Raw genomic sequence first — 22,001 nt, forward strand, 5'->3', positions numbered from 1 at the left:
TTTCAAAATAATGGTAATGCAGCAGTAAATGAAAAGCCTAACTGATAACTCTTGGGATTCTTATAATTAAAAAAAAAAAAACAAAAACAAAAACAAACAACAAAAAAAACCAAAAAAACCTAAACCAGGTTAAAATTACATTGAATGTAATTTATGATTTCATTACAATTACGTATGGAGAGGATAGTGTACTTCTCTACTTAAGTGACACTGTTCCAGATATAAAAGTGCTTGAGATCTTACAAATATGAAGGTAACAGTACAGCAAAAGATGATAATTTATCTGATGTTTCACTTGAAAATCCCAATTTTTATGAGTAACACATTGACTTAGATACCTAGTCTACTCACAGATGAGATCATTTGAGCCTTAAATTCTGGCCAGATGAGACTGGCTGAGAAAGATGTTTAAAATGTATTGAAAATCTCATTGTGAACTCTGTCTCAAGAGGAGGAATTGAGACTGTGAAAGTCAAACCTAGTAAGCTACAATTCAGACGTGTCTGGCTTCTGTCTTGCTCTCAGTTCTTTGACAGTGCTTGCTGCCTTTGAGATTACTGGTTTCTCTGAACCTGACTAACCAATTTTCTTTTCTTTTTTTCCTTTTGCATAGGTGAGGCTGCACTTCAATAGTGCAAGATTTATATCTATTTACCCTCACAAGAAGTAAAATATTATATATTTTTTAAATGGAAGTGTTGAAAATGGTCTGATTATTCTCACTTCACTTATTTCATCAACCTGCTCTTACAATATTTGCAATATACCTCCTACAGTGATTTTCTAAAGATATGAGTGAATAGCTGATAGCAACATATCTAAAGGTGACATTGCTCCAGATTTTTGTTTCTGTTAAAAGTCCTTAAAGTATAAAGACTATATAGCAGGGGTTTTGTGTCAACAGTGGTGCTTTATCTCTGAGAATAGAAACCCTGGTCAACTAATCTGGGCAGAAAGCGGAATAGAATCAACAGGCTTGTAATTTTACTTGTACAAGAATTTGCTCCTAAGAGACAATCTTTTCCTATAAACATTTAGAGTGAAATATTAATGATATTTTTAGTAATATAACAGCCATGCCTAAAGGAAGCAAGAGTGAACAGTCAGTCAGGAGAAGATTGGTTTGAGGAATAAAGGCTATCTTTTCCCGCAGATAGTCTATGGGGTTTAAATTATTTTCCTGTATTTCTTCTTTTATTTGGATTACTACTATACTTGGCTTCATGTTTTAGAAATTTACATTTAAAATTTGCTGACTGTGCCCTGGATGTTGAAAACCAGTTAGGGAAAAAAAAGAGCATTTCATTTAAAACCAGAGAAAATGCATTCTTCATTAGAAGTTCAGCCTCAGGACGTAAATTACAAGGAGGTTTCAGATTAATATTACCTCATTATTTTTTAGCAAAGGTATCATAGAACAGCTCCATCTATGATCTGCAATATTCTAAATTATTAAAACCCAACAACAAGTACTACAGTAAATGAACAAAGTTCACATCATCGTCCATTATTCTTTAGTTTTAATCACACAGGTGAAACTCATTACCCTGTGAAGGGAAACACAAAACTCGCTTCAGTGGTGTACAGCTGAAATGGAACTTAATCTGTACATTAGCAGTGGTTTCTCTGGGCCATTATCCTACATCAAACTGAACTTGAAATAATTTGTCAGTCCATGGTATTCTGTAATTCCTGGCAGGGTGGGGGGACAGACTATTTTAGTCAGTTCCAGTGAGAATAACTAAATTCTTGCATTAGATGCTGTAGTTGGGGGATGCTTTAGACTGGAGGAGAAGCCCCTTTAATGAAATATGGATTCTGGTGTTCAGCCTTGTTTTTAAACCCCATTCTGTGTATTAATTATTAATTAGCCATACTGAAGTGGAAGCAGTTATATTTAGATCATAGCTGCCAGTAACCAAATTTCAAGTGGTGTTCTGGTTTCATATGTTTGTGGGATAAAATGCTGCACCCAGTGGGGTAAAAAAAAGTAAAAAAACCCCACCCCACATAAAATTAATTATACTGAAATATTAAAACAAAAAACAGGTACAGTGAGTGTCTCAGTCCCTTTTCACCTCTGAGAGAGAAATGATGGAAAAACACGGAGCTCTTAACCCTGTAATGGGGAAAGGGGAAACAAGGAAAAAAAAATATCCAAACTACCCATTGCTCTTATGGAGAGGAAAGAATCGTCATCATGAGTAAGAATAGCAAAGGGATTCCCTCCCTGCTCAGAGAGGGGACAGAAGGGGAAGGGAATTCCCTCTCTCCATTGGGAAAGAACAGAAGGGAAGGGAATTCCCTTTGTTGCATTTATGCTTTGAGCTCTAATTAATCTTGAATGTTTTGTACTCCTGCTAACATCAAAGCAGTTCTGTACATCAGGCAAAACTTGCTTTCCTTGAGCTGAAGAAAGTCAGCCTTGAAATTCTCATGGAACGTATGGATTTATGTCATTGCTGTCATGTGGCCAGATGCAGTCCATAACATTTAAATACAATCTAAAAGGGAGCTTGGTTGCTTTAGCCTCAGGCTTGGAGAGATTTCAGTTACAGCTTAAGATTTGTTTTTCTATGATTTAATTGTCACTTCAGTTAAAGGGCAAGCAGCAGAGGTGCCAGTAGAGCAGCAAAAAGCGCCAGGAGCAACATATGGGACTGAAATTCCTTATAAAGTAAGGATCCCATGAACACAGTTGCCTGCAGGGAGAATGTTGCATAAACAAATATTTAACAAGGAAAAACAGTGAGGTCTTTGCAGTAATAATACAAATACCCTAAAATAGATAACGAAGACATATAAAGCCCACAGTTTCCCTGGCGTGCACCAGCCCATGCGCACATGCTTGAAATAGTGTGGATAATGCCTCTGTTGTAAAGAGGTTTTGAGCTTTGTAATTCTAGTTTAGGATGAGGAGGGGGCAGTGCTGGCTACTGTGACCTTCTAGAAATCCACTTGGCATTCCCACTTCCAAGCAAGGTTAGCTCTGACTAATTTTCTGAATGGTTTGATGACTGGAAAAAGTAGCAACTGATCAGATGCCATTGTGATCATGTCGCAAGGGAAAGGTTACAATGTTCAAAGACTGTTTTATACATATTTCATTGGTTAAAAGGTTGAATTTCTTATCCTGAAGGAACATCAGGACTTGGTTATTTCTCTTGCCTTTATCTCCTTACTGTATGTGCAAAGGTAATGCTAATTAATGCCTGGATGGAAAAATCAGATAGTGTATCACCACAGAGAAAACTTGAATTGCTAATTTCTAAAATTTCTGCCCAAATTTGATTTAAGTACATACATACCACAATCAACAGTTGATTTGGGACTTGTTACAGTGAACTGAGAACACAAGCAATTTCAGATGTATATAATTTGCTGTACAGTTCCCAGAAGATACAGGTATTATCTTCACCCATAATGGACAATATCTTAAATAACACTTAGCATAGGCAGAAGAGTTTGTTTTACAGCGGTGGTTGTAACTAGGCTGTGGTTCTAGCAATCCTTGTAAAAGGACAGTAGCGGGTGGAGACTAGATGTTTGCTTGGAAAAAACAAGCTTCTAGTATAGGTAGATGTGAATGGTATAACTGTTTTGACCTATTTTAATTTGGTTCACCTGTGTTTGAAGAGATGTGGGGAAACCACCTGCCCACATTGCCTTTCCTCAAAGTGAAGACTTGAGATAAATATATCACCCAAATATATCACCCTTCTATAATTTATCAATTTTTTTTTCTGATTCTGCCTGCAGAGCAACCTCTGTATGAAAAGCTGTTCTCAGGGTAAATAAGGAAATGCATGAAAAAAATCTGGGGGAGTTACCAAATCTGATCTTATCTTTCATGTCACTATGTTTTAAGGCACTGAAGTTGTAGAGAAGAAAGCACTTAAAAACCAAATTGTAACATTGTTTTTCTCCCCTTGACATATAACACACATCATTGTGTTTGGGGATTTTTACATGACAATTTGCTGGGTATTTATACCCCATCCTAGTTGTAGAGTGTGACAAGATCACTGAAAGAACTCTTTTTTTGTAATTTATCAATCATAAATTTAAATACATGGGAAAGTGCTTTCAAGAGTTTCATTAAACATTTACAAGTGCCACAGCAATTGTCTGACTTAAATTTATTTTTACACAAGGAAATATTTTTCACTGCAGTATTTGTAAAATAAACTAGTGGCCCGTTGAAAAGATCGTATCTTACATATTTTAAACAGTACTCCTCCTATTCTCCTAGTTTACACTTAGCTCAAAACAAATTTAAAAAATTGAGCTAAAACAGGAAAATGGCTGACATTGTTACAGCAGGTTCAAGGAAGAATAAATGCATGAGGGAAAGAGAAAATAACCTTTGTGACCAAAATAACATCCACTAATGCTGAAGTTGGGGATAAGCAAGTATTCAAATTTTTTTTAGATGTCACTGAAGTGACTTTTACTAGTAGTTTAGCATTAATATGATCAGTCTAGAATTTAAGTTTTGCAATTAAAGCAAGATATTGAGACCATGGAAGAATACCTATAATCCTGCTAGGGAAAATGGTGATAGGGAAAAAAAAAAAACCAGTAATATTGGAGCAACAAACATACAGAGGAAATTTTAGGAGGAGCAACACAGTTTCAAAGTGTTTTGAATTCACCTTTGACAGGAAAGCAATGACAGGCAGAGGAATAGCTCTCCTGCCACTTCATTTATGGAAAGCCACTTGCTGTGAGGTAGCTGGGATCTGAAAGGTGCAGTTTGCTACACGTAGATACCAAAAAGCTGTTTGCAAGGAAACAGTATGGCACAACAGCCTGGAACCAATCTTCTCACGCCCACCCTAAAGTGCTATTTACAAGCAATTCACCCACTGCAATATGGTTATTTGAATGCAACAGAGGACATGGGAAATGTGTATTTTGCTAGAGAAAAGTGACATTGCCAGGTCCCATTAAAAATCTGTTAATAGTACAGAAGGGAGGTCAGAGGAGCCCTCTGAATTGAGTGAAAATAGTCCAAACTCTGAGAACAATCCAGCTGGCTGGCCCAACATTGTTCCAAGAAGTTGTAGTAACCATTGGTGCTGGCACAGCTCAAATCATTCATTAACACTTGTGGTATCTCAGTTGACTGTATCATAGACCAAGTTCTTGGGAAGCTGGACTGTGACACAAGACAGCTGTTACTCAGGATAAAGGTGGTACATGAGCTGAACTCATCAGTGTTAGACTGTATATAATGGGAAAAGGCAAACTGTCTCATGGAACAATACACAGATGAGAGGGGAAAACACTGCAGACACAGTTTATGATTACCAAAATTCATCAGCTGTTACTGAGAAAATGCATTTGGTTAACTTACTGTTCACTAAGTTTCAGAAATAAAGTTAGATTTTGCATTCCTGAGTTTCATTTTGTTTATACTGCCACAAATTGTGGCTTACCTCCCAGGGTCTCTGTCTTGAGCTGATTATTATTGATGCTGTGTTGAAAAAGAAAATTTTCATGCCTGTTCATTAAAATGTTCTCAGTGACTCTAGCAAAGACCACAGGCTGTTATACCAGTTGTTAAATGTAGAACTATTCACCCATTTTTCAATCATGTATTAAAGCTCTATAATCAAGAGAACAGAGAGGAAAAAAGAGAGAATAAATTTTTGAAAGCACATAGATTTAAGGAAAGATCTTGACTTCACATTGCTAGAAAGCGAAGTTTGATGCATGCAAAGCTACTGCTGGATAATCAGGGAATATCATTAATACTTGGTTAAGGGAGTTAATACCATTAATACTTGGTTAGGGAGACTTTTTGAGACTAAGAATACTTTGACTATATTTTTCCATCTGGTTAAGGGGAGTCAGATAATATAAAAAAGTTAGAGTAATACAAAAAATTAACTGAGATTCTTGGATGGCAGGTATCAAGCAGTTTAGTACATGTTCTACAGTTACTACTCTTGATGCTTCTGGACACTTTTACAAAGTTTGTCCTGAGGACCTTTCCACATGCATTCAAATGTGCTAAAAGGTGCCAGACCTTTCCTTACAATTTTGTCTGTGCAACTCCACCATGAAATAGAGGGCTGATGAGCTGAACAATGTACTGCTGCTATACTGTCCTACAATTTTTGCATTGTTCTTTGATTTTAAGAGCCAACCTCCCAAAATATCAGGAAAATAGAAATATGCTTTCTCAGCTAATCCTTGTGCTTGGCTATGCCCAACCATATCCTGAAGCAAAAGCAGAGAAAATCATTCCTGTACTACAGAAACCATGTTCGTTGACACAGACAGAAATGGCTTGTAAGAATAATTTAGATACCTCTTAAATACCCAGGCACAAAAATACTGGCAACATTGCCATATTATGAAATATGCAGTTAGGTAGTAATCTGCTTTTCATATGATTTTTTAGGTGGCACAGAAACAGTAATCCTCTGGCTGTAATAGAGTATTTGGTGTCTGTTGTGCTTGATGTTGCATAATGTGAAAGGGAAAATACAAAAGATTAGAATATGGCCAAGATTAAGGTGTGTGAGAATAATGTTTCAGAGCCTAGACCTCAAAACAAATGAAAATGAACTGGTGTAGCTAAGTTGGCAAATGAGGAAAAATATGGTTAAAAGTAAGTCTTATGTGTAAGTTGACTGAATTAAATACGGCTTGAGAGTTAGGGGAATATTTTTTTAAATAAATTATTTAAAGAATATTCTCCTCGTTTCCTGACTCAAGTGTTTTCAGTCCTTTCCAAATGGATTAATGAAGACTGCCAGGGAGAAATAGAAATTGCCATTAAAGTTTAACAGTGAAAGTTCACCGTTTTTATTCAGTCCACTTCAAGTAGGTTCATGGTAAACAATAAAAAAAAGATAATAATTAATACAATTTTAGAGGGACAAGTTTTGATAGAAAGTTTGATACTACGATGTATGGCAAGATTTTAGCCAGAGGTAAATTTGACAGCTATGAAAATGTCTTTCTAATGTACCTTGGGATTTTTAAAAAAAAATTATGAACACTGAAACTAAAAAACTAAAAAACATTATCCAAAAGCAAGTTATAGTTTCAAAAATATAAATAGAATCCACATATATTAGCATGATTTTCAGTCAAAGACTTTTAAAAACCCCATTTATTATGTTCCCTTCTTGTTAGTGCTGCTACTGCTGATGGTGGGACAGACGAGAAGTTATGTGGCAATATCCTTATGACATGACAGAGAACCCTCCAAACAAGCCTGTTGTGATACAACACTAATTCAGTAACATCAAGTTTCTAATTTGTCACTTTTCCAGACATGATGTTTTATTTCAAGTAAGTCTCATTATTTGTTTTGGTTTTGGTTTTTGATGTTGGGTTTTGTTGGCTTGTTATTTTTTGTTTGGTTGGAGTTTTTTCCATTTCAGATACCTGACATTTGGACTAAGTTCTAAAAAAAAAGTCAATGTCATAAGTAACATCTGGATGGGGATTATCTGGCACTCCAGCCAGCAAGGCGAAGCAAAAAAGTGACTAAGCAAATAGCTGCTCTTTTAATCTTGTGTGCATCCTGCTGTTCATAGTCGAGTGGCTCTACCGCATTTCCCCGTGTGATTGTAATTCACCATCAGCCGTCTTTAACTTATCCTGTGCTGCACGCCAGTAATGGCAGCTGATAGCAGGTCTGTCTGGGACTCCAGTTGTGTTCAATTGCTTTACTACATTTTAGTTTACTGATGATTTCTTTCCTGCTAAATTTGTCTGTGGCTTTAAATGTGGAAGTTCCAGAGAAACTGTGTATTGAAAAAGCTTTTATTGTGGTTTTGCTTGCTAGTCTGTAATCTGCACATTCCCTGAAACACATCCTCACCAGTGCCTTCCTCTCTGGCTGTTTTTTCAGATAGACTCAATTTCATATCTGAATTCCCTCATTGTATTTTTTATACTTTTGATACTTAAAATTATCTAAAGTTAAACAGAACACAAATTAGGAGAACAGAATCATATCTGAAGTCATAACAGAGTAGAAAACTCTATTTTACTTGCACATTCCCATTAAAGTCAAGGACACTACACAAGCAGAAGACAGTTCAGAACCAGCTTTGATCCAACTACTTCTATTGTGCACGAGGATTTACAACTTTTTTAGCTACTTGGTGTAAGGACACATGACACTTACTTCAGTGGGAGATATCTGGTTCATTAAACTTAACAATTAGCTTCAAGAAAATCTATACATTGGATTAGTTAAATCATCTTTTGCAGATACAGAAGTTCTCATTAATTAGTAGCAGGAATAATTTGAGCTTTACTGAAATATCAATCAGGATTAAATGTGTTATATAATTTATTCATTAGGCAACACAATTATGCTGAAGTTTAAAAAAAAATTCTGTAACCGAGCAACATAAAGGAAAATATACAGCTACACTTTATAAAACAGCAAAAGAAATTATTAGACATGATACAAGTAGGAACTTATGCCATTAAAAGGGAAGATGCATTACGGCTTTCTTGCTACAATTTTATTGAATTGAAGCTGTCTTGAATATTTGAGTATCGCCATCAACATGTTTATTTTCTTTCATATTTGCAGGGGCTAAAAGATTACTAAAGCAATTTACTTTCCTTGTCCCACAAATCCCCCACTGCAAAGCAAAGTAGAATTATTTTAAAAACAGAATATGGGGAAAATATTTTAACAGTGCACTATTACTGGAAACTTATATAAGGATACAAGTAATGACTGCTCTAGTTCAGTATCACCCGGCAACATCAGGAAAATAAAGCAGCATAGGTAAGAGAGTTGGGTATATTTTGATCTTCACTAATAAGCAAAAACAAATAGGGGAATTCCAAAGCAAAGCATGTCCTTCATTTTTCTAATCATAAAGTTAAAAGCAAGGAAGAAATGCATCATTCTCAGTCCTGATAAACCCTCTCCTGGCCTATCTTTTTGATTTTTAAATACCACTCCAAGTTAGCTTAATATGTACTTGCATACAGTTTTTAACCCCAGTTCTAATTTCAGTTAAACTGATACACACATCTGGGACAATTTTAGTGAAGCGGAGTTGCTGCAAAGATACATTCAAAACAGAGAATAGCTGACTGAAAAAGGCCAAAATACATTTGGGTATCTTTAGTTTTGGGGTTAAATTGTAGAATAATGTTTTTAAAATCCTTTCTACTATTTGCAATAAAGGGATCAGAACTTTGCAGACTTTGATTGGAACTGCTAGAAAGTGCTTTTGAGCTCTTGCTTAACAGCTTGAAAGGCATTAAGTTTTAGTCTCAGTTTATCCTGTCACAGTAAAAGGCCTAAGTGATTTCAATCTGTGCTGTATGAGACTAATCCTTTCATTAGGTCTCAGCCGCATGTTTCTGCACCTAACAAAGTCTGGTATGAAACAGTTTTTCTAGGAAATTTGAAAGAAGAAATATGAATAGATTTCTTCAAAACAAGTAATTTCAATCACAGTTGTAGTTAATTAGTAAGGAACCAAACTTTCTCTATCAATGTGGGTTTTGCTGTTTTTTATTCCTCTGATCTTCCTGACTGCCTGCTGGCATAACTTCCTGAACACTTTGCATTTACAATCCTCATACCCAAAGACCTACTTAAAAAGTATTGATATGGATTAGCAAGAAAACCAAGACATTTAAGCCAGGAATTGAACTATCTGTTTTTGTGCATGTGTACAAATGCATTATACCCACAGACCTTTGAAGTACAGCTTTAGTCTTGTATCAGGGCCATATCAGAGACTGCTCTGACACTCAGAGCTGCCAGAAACCTGGCATCCAGCTGTAAAAACTCTTTACAACTAACTCTTTCTACATGCATGATACAAGGTGCTTATAGAGAATCTAGCCAGTTGTGTTGTCCTAAGCGATCCCGTGGATGATAACAGCACTATAAATGGCTTTATAATTTTATTTTTGCCAAATACATTGGAGGAGAAGGCTACTGCATTCATCTTTGTTGCACAGAGGCCTTCAAAATCAGGAATACTATTTAGCTGTTTGTTTTGGTATTATTATTTTATCTTTATATATATAAAATGACAAAGAGTGAGTATATATATCACTTTAGCAAAAAATGTTTCTGAAATTAAATATAAGAAGCTTTAAGATTAAATTTATTACATTTTTTATTTTAAATAAAAAACAAATAGTAAATGCAGAATGAGCCCAGAAACTATTTATGACTTTGCATTTATTTGGGAAATTTTCCATCAAAGAAAATGGATATAAATTTTAAAAGTTAGTACATTTCCTTGAGACATAGCTTCATGCTATGAAATTGTAAATTGCACCACTGATGAGGCATTTTATGGATAGCAAGATTCCTTTTGACAACTTTCTCACCTTGTAGCAGTAGTTCTGGATTTTTTTTCTCATTGACTTTATATTTCTTTATTACTCACTATCTCCTTTCCCCAGCCCAACTCTGCTCTTTTGTCTGACTCAGAGCAGTTTTATTTTCCTCTCCAGTTTTCAGTTCACCAAATCACCAAATTGTGATTCATATCATTCTCAGATATGATACTATATGATATGATACTCATAATATGAGTGGCTCACACTGGTTCATTCCCAACCTGAGTGGTTAACACTTAACTGGAATGCAGAGGTGTTATGGTGTTTCTCTCTAATAATGTATGTATCAGCGAGCTTTTGTCTGTGGCTTCTGCTGCTGGGGCAGCCTTCATGAAAGGATGATGACGAGAGTTGCCAGTGGTAGATTTTCATAGAAACTGCGCTAATTTTGGCTGCTCCTTGTATGTTCAAACACTATGGTGAAGTAAGCCATTAGGGTGTCTGTATCCCTAGTAAAAATTTCATTCCTCAGTTTTCTTCTCTTATTTTCATTTGGATGCTGGGATGCAGAGCTAAATTGTACCTCTGTATTAAAATAGCTGTTAGCAGTCTTAACAACCTCTGTAGAATTCAAACCAGTCATCTTTATTACAAATAGAGTACCACAGTATTTGAGTACCACAAATAGAGTACTACATGCTACAAGTAAAGCCCTAAGATAATTTATTGTGCCATACACATGAATATTTAACTCTTGAAGGAGGACTGCTACATTTTAAAATAAGCATTAAATTAAATATCAGTAATGCAATTTCAATGATGATTAGGTTAATGGGTCTAGTCCTATTTCTGCAATAGGCTGGAAGAAATTGCTTGAGTGATGTAACAACACTGTGCACTGTAATTTAGTATCTATTTATCTTTCTCTAGCAATACAAGTCTATTTAAGAGAAATCAAAGTACTTAATGCAGTATATGTTAGTCTTTAAACTGTCTTTCTGTAATATTTAGGGCCTTGTTTATTTTTAAATGTTATGATTATTTCTATAAATCTCAATTATTTGTATCACACTCCCACTATTTGTGCAACTACAGTAATTATTTTGCTGCATAATTCAAAGTAGGGTGAAGGCCTATGGTTGAGATCACAGTAGGTTTTTAAGCTCACCAGAAAACCATGATTTCAAGCCCCACACCAAGACTTGGACAGAAACCCAGAAGTGATACTGCAATGCAGTATTAGAGATAATACTGCATTTGATGTTCAGTCTTTAGGATGAAATTATAAGTTTGTGTTTGCTTCATTAACCTTGAGTCGTGGTTTTGTGGAAATGGTTCAAAGTGATGCTTTTGAAAAAGAACGTATAATAACCCTATTTCCTGGTCAGCTGTCATTTCTCCTCCTACTCAGTATTCAAAAATTCTCTTACAAGCTGTTAGTGAGCACACAGTAGTTGTTCTTTTACACATCCGATAGGTATGTCCCTATTTTGGGAAGTACTCAGAGATGAGGATAAAAGTATCAGGTCACATTCTGGTTTTTCACTTCCAACACTCTCTCTTGGCTATAGAGGTTTTAAGAAAAAAATGTGCACTGAAGTGACTGTTTGAAGAGTTCTGGCGATCTGGGGCATGGCAGTAAAAGTCCTGCCATCTTTGAAATTGGTGAAACATGTAGCACTGTGTTGATAAATAGGAAAGCTTGTAATACCATCCACCAACTCTTGCATAAGGATACAAAGGATAAAGATTCCTGAATTTTCCATCTACTCATTTTACATGAGTGGAAGACTGGAAAATCAATTAACATGTGTATGGGTACCTACTTAGATTTTGCCCTCGTCCCTGAAGTATCTGGATGCTTCATACAGATCTTGTTCTTAATCTGCTGTCTGCTCAACTTCCACCACCTGCTTATTTGCCTAAGTATGGCATGGAATGCTTTTATTCAGTGAAATAGTTTAAGGCATAATGGATAAATAATTACTAAGGAACTTTGTATTTGGAACTACAGTTTACCTTGTAGTAATTGTTAGTGAAAAAATGTATTTTCTGAAATTTTCTGAAATTTTGAATTAGTAAGGACATCTACAAATATTGGCTGTTAAATGTTTTCCAAAAAACGACTGTTCCTGTAAATTCTGATGAAAAGCTTCTCCATAGGAATATGTGCTCAATCTTTGGTTTCTGCATATAACCTGGAAATAAGTACTACTGCTGATCGTGACTTCATTGTTGGTCTTGACCTGTTCTGTTTTTGCACTCTTTCGTAAAGCTCTGCAATGACCAATTGATGTCTTCAGTATTTATTAAAAGGTCAGAGAGTCGTCCTGAGTTGACGTTTTCCTTGTAGAATAATGTATATAGTGCCTGGGAGCATAGAGTTCAGGGGCAGTGGCAGAAACAGTGTTTTACACAACAAAAACTAGTTTAATGAGGGGAATGGTAATCCAGTTTCCCATGAAACTATCAAGTACCTATTTACCCTGTGCTAGCCTGTATGGCTTTACAATTAGGAAATTCTTGTTTTTCCTGTCTGGATTAAACCAAAATGCAACTAAACAAACGACAAAAATAAGTGATGTGTTCGAGAGGAGAGCATTAAGCAGAGAGAGGGAATGAAAAAAGGTAGTTGGAAATTGGTCTGCTGTTTGCAGCACAAACAATACCTTTAGAAATATTAGGTATCAGTACCTTCACTTAGATAAACAGAAATTTAAAGAAATTGGCCTAGACATTGAGGAATTATAAAACCAGCATCGTGTCTCTGGTAAAATAAGCAGATATTTCAGTTTTCTAAAATTTTCAGAAAGTAGTTATAAATGTTTTAGAATTATTTAATAAAATAATGATGGGTATGTAAATAATAATTTTTGTTTGCCCCATTTATAAATATATGTATTAAATGAAAGCACCATAGATTTTTTCCTTGATTTCTATGTAATACAAAGGATAGCACAGGATCTTACAGTAAGTGTATCATAGACCTACTTTATAAGTACTTTTAATATTCCCTATAAGATATATTAAAAATCATGTGAAAATATTATATTATGTGTAAAAAATAAAGATAAGAAATGTAAATTTTATCTCTAATTATATATCAGCTATTATAATTCACTGAATTTCAGAGAATCTGAGGCTAAACATTTCAGGTCAGAAGCTTTTTTACCAGTTTTCATCTGTCACTCACAAAAACGCTTCAATTGCTTTAGAGTGAACATTTTAAGAATATAATGCAGATTTGTAAGGATCTATGTAAGGATCACTTTCAACAACACTTCTGATTTTAAAATTAGTATAAATTTTAGACTTGAGACTTTTTAAGAATTTTTTGTTAAAGAAACTCTGTGCCCATGTTTTTTTAATTATTGGATGTTTGGGATCAGTGTTTGAGTTATTTATACTCCTCTTTGCAGATTTCATAAAGCCTTATTAATTGTTGATATTAATGAGACATACAATGGGACTAGTCACATTTTTTCATTAATAGTTAATGAAATTAAAGTGATATTTTAATTATATATATGTCTGTCTTTCTCCATTGTTTGCGTTTTTTGTCCTGCCCAGAAGACCAAAGTTTAAGCAAAAGCTTTCATCCTAAATTTTTAATATTTTATTCATATTCAATTCTTGTTTTGGCAGTTTGAAGCCAAGCTTTTGGGCTTAGTAGATATTGCAACCTTCTCTGTGTGGTGCAATAATACCTACTTAAGCTTCCAAGCTTTCACAGAGAAATTCAGCATTTGCAAAAATGATTTAGTTGAATCATGACTTGAGAAGTTCTTAGGGAAGAGCTTGAAAGAAATTATTTATGTTATGATTATTCCCCAGTTTGGCCAAGAACCAAAGTATTTCATGCCCTCTTATGCAGAAATTCATGCACAAGTTTTCTTATCGTGCTTATATATTTCTTAGGGAACCTCAGTTTGCTTTCTTTCCTTTTGGAGTGGCCTGTAATAAACATCTCCAGAGGATCCTCACTCCTGAAGTCTGACAGGGCACCAAGTCAAGGGATACATCAAGCTTTCTATTTGACTTTTTCACTTTAATACAGAGCCAAGCCAATTTCAGGTGTAATACTGACTATATCTTTGGTAAACTGTGTTAGGCATCCAATTATATAATTATGAGTGATTATAACCACCATAGTAAATACATACGAAGCTATTTACTTCCCATAAACTGTATTAAAGTTAAAAATCAACATTGATACCAAAACCAATGAATATTCAGTGTTGGATTTTGCTAGCTGCTCTGAAGAAAAATGTTGTGGAAAAGCAGTGAGTTTGTAATTTGTCCCTTCTGTGTTTCACCATACTCTGATATTTATTTTAGATGTAACATGAAAATTAAATGCAAGAAAGAATGAGTAGAAACAATGAAAAAGATATCAATAGTACTTCTATATTATTTTAATATATCTGTATATATATATCTATACATATTATTATTCTATATTATTGTTTGAAGATATTACCAGATGCAGTATATTATTGCTAAATTTTACAATTGTCGAAGATAGATCCTCTATGATATAATGAGAAAGAAAATCAGTGAGCTCTTACACAAATCAGAGTTATCACTTTCCTAAATTTGTAGCTCAGACTATATTTTCAGAAAAGTTCTTATATAGGGACTAAATGCAGGTCATTATTTTCATACCCAATAAATAATCAAAATGCTCACAAAGAGCTAAATCAATAAAATTTTCTTGAGAATCTGAAGGAAAGGTGAAGATAGCTAATAATTTGAACAAATTTACAGGGTTAAAACTGTGGACACCTTTGTAAAGAAAGGCAGTGTGATTCTTGGTAAGTGCCAACTGGTAATTCTAGGTACTCTGGAGAATTCACATTTCCCTTCTTCTCCCTCCCTACTGAAAGTTATAGTAATGTTAAAGGTGAAATGAGCTTTATGCATGGAACTAACAGGAAAATTCTTCATCAGGTTTTTACATGCTTTTCTCTCGCTTGCTTAAACTTCTCAATCACTCTAGGACTGTAACCCTGAGAGCCTAAAGTTTATCAAAATAGTTTTGATGTGACCATCACTGATTGAAGGCTGATACACCTGGTAAAACTAAAACAGATTTAAACTTGATTCAATCCTAGCAAAATTTTCCTTTCTACTCTGCTGTTACATAATAACATTACTAATTTGCTGAAAGTATTGGTAGCACAGAACAAACAGACTTAAAAACCTTTCATTTTGTTTTTGGGTAGTTTTTTTTTTTCCTTCTTTTTAGTATTTTTTTTTCTTCTGCAATATATAGATGATATGTCCCTGACAGTTAATAATGAACTTTCTTTACAATTCTTCAATCTGTTTTGGAAAGTTTCCTTTACAGATAATATCTAGAGGTAGAATGTTAACTTTGATTGGTGATCTCAGTTCAGCATCACAGTACATCACGTATTTTATTCTCACAAAATGTAAAACAATATCAAACTCCAACAAAGATGTGCGTGAAGGTCCCTAAAATACCGTAAGGAAAGCTGAATTTACCATTGCAGGATTTGGAAAAAGCATTTTAAGGTGAGGCAAGGTACCTCTTTAGCCAGAGGTTCTGCTTACCCTTTTTGCTGCACTGCAGAAAGGCTGGTTAGGTAGACTTAATGGAACTGTCAGTCCTGTACTCACAAAATGTTTCTATTTAGCATTAACACTTTAAAATAAGACCCTATTTTTTCCCAGCAAATAGACCTGGGCTGAGTGGCTTAACTCACTGCCCTGGTCTCTAAAATCTCTTATGATTATTCTGGATACCGGGATAAAAAATGTAACTTCAAAGAATGCAATATGCAATAACCCTAAAGATCAGAGCTGAAGTTAGTAGGAAAATATTTCAGTTTTAAAATACCTGCATGTTATTTTGCTCTCATAATTGCTTGCAAACTATACATTATAATATATTGTGTATCTAAAAAAAATTACTTGCTGATCATTAAAAGTGTGATGGGGTCAACTAAGTCACAAAAAAGCATGTATTTGTAAAGCCTTTATCAAATATGTAACTTTTGAATGTTTTCAAACATTACAAACCCTGATAAAAACATAAAAGCTTTTCAGTTATTCAAAAACCTTAGAAATTGAACGTAACTTTTTTGGGACATTTGGTTTACAATTCTTTTGTTTTAGATAAAGACCATAAATAAATGGTATGTAAACACAATTTTGAAAGTTATGTTAATCAAGGGAAAGTCGTTTTGTAATAACTGTGTGTAAAGATAACTGTGTTTCTCTGCAAAGCACAGTATCAGAAACAAGGCTAGAAAAGCCATTGTTTTGGCTCTTGCTCACATTCTGACTTTGCTCGAGCCTTGTAGGGACAACTATCTTTAACCGTTCATGACAAAAACAAGTCAACATTTGCAATCAGCATGTCATGGGCAATCTGACAGGGAATATTTGGTCCAGTCCAAGAATGAGAAATTATTTGTATAATTGCATTCCTTTAAATTAAAAATAAGACACATGTCCCAGTACTATGCTCACCAAATTAATCCTATGCAGAAATAAAGCACGTACAAGCTGCTACCCTGAACACTGTACTATATATGCTGCATGCAGAAATGGGTGCAATTAAAACCTCAGTGTGTGACTCTCTCACTGACTACCTTAGATGTAGAAATGGCCTGGCATCTGAGCTGAAATAAAAACACACAAATAAAATGTTACTAATTAAAAAATCCTTGCATAATACTGTATTTCAATGCATATGATAGATATGTTCTCTTCTGCATCATCAAATTAACTGATGTAGGGACAACCAGCATTTCTAATGTAATTCCAGGAACTGCTGTTGTACACCCTCGAAATATTTTTATCGGTCACATGGCCAGAGAGTAAATGGTAGTTCCTTTTTGGCAGTCAATAAAGCAGGTTTTAACTATGAACATTCAAACAACACATGAGGATGATTAAAAATAAAATCCAGCATGAAACAGAGAGATCTGTAAGTGTTAAATATGCATGCAATATGGAGAGAAATTATTTCAATAATAAAATTAAAAATATTGGTTTAGTCAGTGGAAGTATATTTGATTAAGCTTATCAACACCTTCATGCAGCTGTTGAACTCATCTTAATAATATTCATTAAATATGTTTTGTCACCTTGAGCTTGTTTAACGGTCCTTGTCTATAGATAAAGAACTGAGAGAAAATATTAAATGTGTTGCAAATTGGAATAGGCTGTCAGACCCCCCAGCTGGGATGTCTTAAATCAGTGGGATTATGTCTCAGTTATCTTTTTTAATGTCCTCACATGGAACCACATCCCTAAATGATGGGGATGGTATTTGAAGTGGTACTGCTTAAATCCATGGGTCTGACATCACTGCAGTGGCACACAAGGTGCAGGATTCCTGATGCTGCTGTGTCTGCGTGAGGGGCTGGCTCCAGCAGGATGCTGACTGCAATCAGTGCCCGCAGACAGATGTGCTGAGCTGCTGGTGGGAGGTAGCACACTTCCATACTGATTGTGGTGTTCCACAGGGTAGGGGAAGGGGAGTTGGCACTGTCCTAAAGGGAAAACCCTTAGGCATTAACCCGTGAAGAAAACAGAATTCTATCTTCCCTAGTCACTAACCCAGAAGAAAGTGTATAGGATAAATCTATAATTTTTAGAAGGAAATATAAAATTTAAAATGGCAGAAGAGAAATGGAGGAGAAAATGTTGTCTTTTGCATGACCTGGCTAAGGAAATATTAGCAGTAAACTTTTTCTTTTGAGATGAGACAATTTTTCAGTAATGTTATCTCTCTACTGAAAGTCACTGAAAGAATTCAACAAACTGCGAAAAATATTTCATAAGAATGAAGTGCTCAATATTGTATATCAGCAATGCTCTGGTTAGTTGCCAGTGAGTTGCATTTATCTTCTAGTGTAAGACAATTGATTCGCTGTTCTAAAACTTAGTAGTCCATCACAACTTTATTTAGCATTAAACTGGTTTGGAGGATTGTAATCCACAGTAAAATAAGCATTAGGATTCTATTTTTATTTCTAAACTCAAACACTTTTGTATGAAAAATTTATCAAAAAAACACCAGGCAGCTGCCTAATAGCCAGGGGAATTGATCTCTATTACAGGTAAACACTGATTTCTTCATAATAAAATGTGTAGCAACATGGAATTTGTACCATGTGGCACATCAGTAATGATATTCAGAAAAGGTGTTCCATCAAAAAATACCTAGGTTGCAATTTCAACCATCTTGTATGTGTGTTATAAAACTATTTCCTAATGCATGAATAAGTGTATCTAAGTTATGTAAAATTCAATGTCTAAAACTTGACATTATACTGAACAATTGAAGAAAGAATAAGAATAATACATAAAAGTAGCATAGATGACAGTATAAGTACCCACATTAAACATTCACTGCCTCAGTCTGGGAAGTGATCTGTTGAGAAATTTGAGTCCAGCTGTGTCCAGAATAAAACATACTGGGTTGTATCATCAGGAGCTTTGCCAGTAGACTGAGGACAGTGATACTCCCCGTTTACTCAGTGCTCAGTTGACCCTACCTGGAATAGTGAATCCAACTTTGGAACCCTAATACAAGAGAAATTCTGATAAACTTGAATGAGGCTAGCAGAGGCCACCAAGATGGATGTGGACTTGGTGCTCATGTCCTTTGAGGAGTGATTGAGGAAATTGGCTTTGGCTGTGAGCCTAGAGTAGAGACAGCTCCAAGCGACGTAATAACAGTCTTTCAGTAAGTGTGAGGAAATTACCAGGAGATGGAGGCATATCTTCTATTGAAGATCATGGCAAAAGAATGATAGATGATGCTTTAAATTGGTACAAAGAAAAAACAGTTTCAACATGAGGGTATTGAAAGAGGTTGCCTAGAGAAGCACCATCCTGGAATACAATTGGACAAGTCCTAAGCAACCTACACTGAATTCTGTGTTGCTCCTGCTTTTGGCAGAAGACTGGACTGGATGACCTCCCAGTTTTCCTCCTGACCTAAATGCTTCTGGATTCTATGAAAATACAATGGTTATAAAAGACCAATCTAAGAAAAGGATTCTTTGCTATACTGGAATGCTATATATTAGAGTATGTCCCATGCTAACAGAATGCTTTCTGAAAGCAGATACATCTGAGTGATTGCTATTTAATGATTTCCATGTTAAACAAAGCATTACTCATTATATAGGTTGTCCCAGTTTCTAAAAAACAAGGTACAAACAAAGGTGAAGAGGAGTAAGTTACAATCTAAACTAGGTCATGAGGATATCTCTGGTTAATAATAAATTTTAGAGATATGTAAATTGAATCTAATCAGATATATTATATCCTGCAGAAATGTCTTTTTTTTTTTTTTTTTTTCCCGTTGGTAACTATGTAGCTCTCAAAAGTATTCAGGATCATGAAGATCAAAATCCCTTATGGGCACCTAAAAAAATGAATCGAGCTAGAGTCTGATGAAATTTAAGTTCTTTAGAAGTTTCAAACGCGGAAGTTTTTTTATTTTGAGGATGAAATAAAGCCCCATTTGTTGCATAATACATGCAGCACCAGTTAAACACAAATAATACTCAGTTAAGTTTTTCTTTTCTGAAATATTGATGAACAGACTCTTTATGACTGACTAGTGGTAGCACCTGAGTAAGTGCTACAAATACCACAACAAAGTTCAATGTGAGACTGGCAAATGATATTTTTTTTCTGTTTGAAAAAAGCATGAGTCTAGCAGCAACTGAACTTTCTTAACCATGCCTCCTGTATACTTTCTTTGTCCTTTATTTAGCAGTTCTATTTTCTATATAAAATTTGGAAAGGCTGAGGGCTGAAGTTGACACAAGAGTTGAATCCTACCTTTGTGTTCTTTTATGTTCCTTTAATCCTATGTCAAGAGAAGGAAACAGTTTGGACAATTTTGCCATTCACTTTGGACACTTTTGCCACAACTGTCTCTAACCCCATTCTGGCACGTCAGGGTCATGTGTGACCTCTGTAAGACAAGAAGTCATTTCTCTGGAAATTATTGTTTATGATGACAGGAGAGAGAACTGTGAACTTTTCCAGAATAATACATCTTTTGAGGTAAAAAATTCAGTGCATTAGTCAATCAGCTCACAAGGAGCCCCTCTAATTTGCTATTTAGTTCAAACTTCCTGTGATTGAATGTATTTAATAAGAAAAGTGCTTTATTATTTATTTAATAAGAAAAGTGTTGTGAACTGTAGGATATCAGTTTGCATTCTATGATGGGTAGGATGTAATTTTGGCAGTTCCTCAAAGTGGTTCTTAAACTTTTTGGAAGGAGAAATGCACTTTCATAACATATAATATATACATATATTTGGAAATCAACTCCTTAATTTGATGTTACATGTAAAACTTCAGGTCACTAATTTCTCTTGCAGTAACTCAACCTCAGGATGCTCTTCATAGCTATGATAACTTAGTTAAATCTGATATTTTAGTGCCTGTGGGATCTACGGGGAAACAGCCCCCCCCCTCCCTCCCCACCCCCCCCACCGCTTCAACACTTAGATAATCTACTTTCCAGGTAATAATCTAGATTAAATGTGTAGATTTGCTCCTCCATAATTTAAAAAAAAAAAAAAAAGTTGGCATCTTTCTTCAGATATTCCACAGAAAGTGAAAATAAAGTCCTTTATTTTTTTATTTGCAGAAAAATTATCCTAAGGTGAAAAGGGATTAAGAATTAAATTTTATTTAAAAGGGAAATAATTCAATCATTCCCATGAAGCAGGGACAAATGCTCTTGCACATTCAAATGTTAAAGAGATTATGTTTGAAATTCAAGCAGCCACACACAATGTATTTGTCTGGCTAATAATTATGTTTTGCATATGTCGAGTTCTGCAGAGACAATGATGCTACTGGTAATTCTGCTACTGCAGGATCTGCTTTTTTTACAAATGAGGTCAAAAGACAACCAAAAATGAATGTAAATAGATCTGCGTGGTAGCCTTACCTACCCATCAGCTAGGAAGAAGAGTGGTCTGTGAACCATGCATTCCTTCCTCTTTTCCACTCTTTAAATAACTGTGAGCACAGGAGGGGGAAGCCACCCACACCCAGCTCCTGATCTACAAACATCACAAATCAGACACTAATTCTGCTTGTAGCTGCAGCAGAAGTGAGTAGTTTTTAATTAAACTTTTTAGGCATTTGGGAGTGGTCCTTAGATGCTACTTCTAATCCTGACACGAGAAGGGATTTGCAAGTTTCAGGATAAAGAGGAACAAGGTTTTATTAAAGGTTTTTGGTCATCCACAAACAGTACTCAAACTGTTCTTTAGCTCAAAAAACTACAAAACTTTTCTTTAAAACTCTGTGGGTAAAACATTAAATATGCTTCTGTGCATTAGGTGCCCATATTTTTGTTGCTATAAACAATCAGTGTAACTTATAGAAAGGCTAAGGATGTTCTGCAAAGGATGCTCTGAACAGCGACCCAGCATGGTCTGGCTCAGGATTGACACTATACATAGGCTTTCACTAGTTACTGAGCTGCTCTGTTAATCCACAGAGAAGGCTCAGATGCTGATTTTTAGATACCTGGTTTTGTACTTCAAGGCTACTATGACTCTCTCACATGTTATGGTTATGTTGTCCATGACCCCAGAAATAGTCCTTCTGGGAAGAGTTGTTCTTTCAGTTGGATAGACTTCAGTGTTAAATTGATTCCTGATATATTTTATCAAGCAAAA

General features: G+C 35.1%; 1 protein-coding gene and 1 long non-coding RNA gene across 14 annotated transcripts in view; one reads left to right on the plus strand and one right to left on the minus strand.

Moving 5' to 3' along the window:
• KCNH7 (potassium voltage-gated channel subfamily H member 7) overlaps nucleotides 1-22,001 on the minus strand; it is a 209,620-nt gene that overhangs the window by 176,895 nt on the left and 10,724 nt on the right. The window lies entirely within an intron of this gene.
• LOC115495949 (uncharacterized) overlaps nucleotides 1-22,001 on the plus strand; it is a 62,392-nt gene that overhangs the window by 1,364 nt on the left and 39,027 nt on the right. For all 7 annotated transcript variants that reach the window (XR_012056963.1, XR_012056965.1, XR_012056966.1 and 4 more), the window contains exon 2: nucleotides 7,153-7,311. This is a non-coding gene — a long non-coding RNA (uncharacterized lncRNA). The remainder of the gene's footprint in view (nucleotides 1-7,152; nucleotides 7,312-22,001) is intronic.

The sequence above is a fragment of the Taeniopygia guttata genome, chromosome 7, assembly GCF_048771995.1.
Source record: "Taeniopygia guttata chromosome 7, bTaeGut7.mat, whole genome shotgun sequence".
NCBI classification, from domain to species: domain Eukaryota; kingdom Metazoa; phylum Chordata; class Aves; order Passeriformes; family Estrildidae; genus Taeniopygia; species Taeniopygia guttata.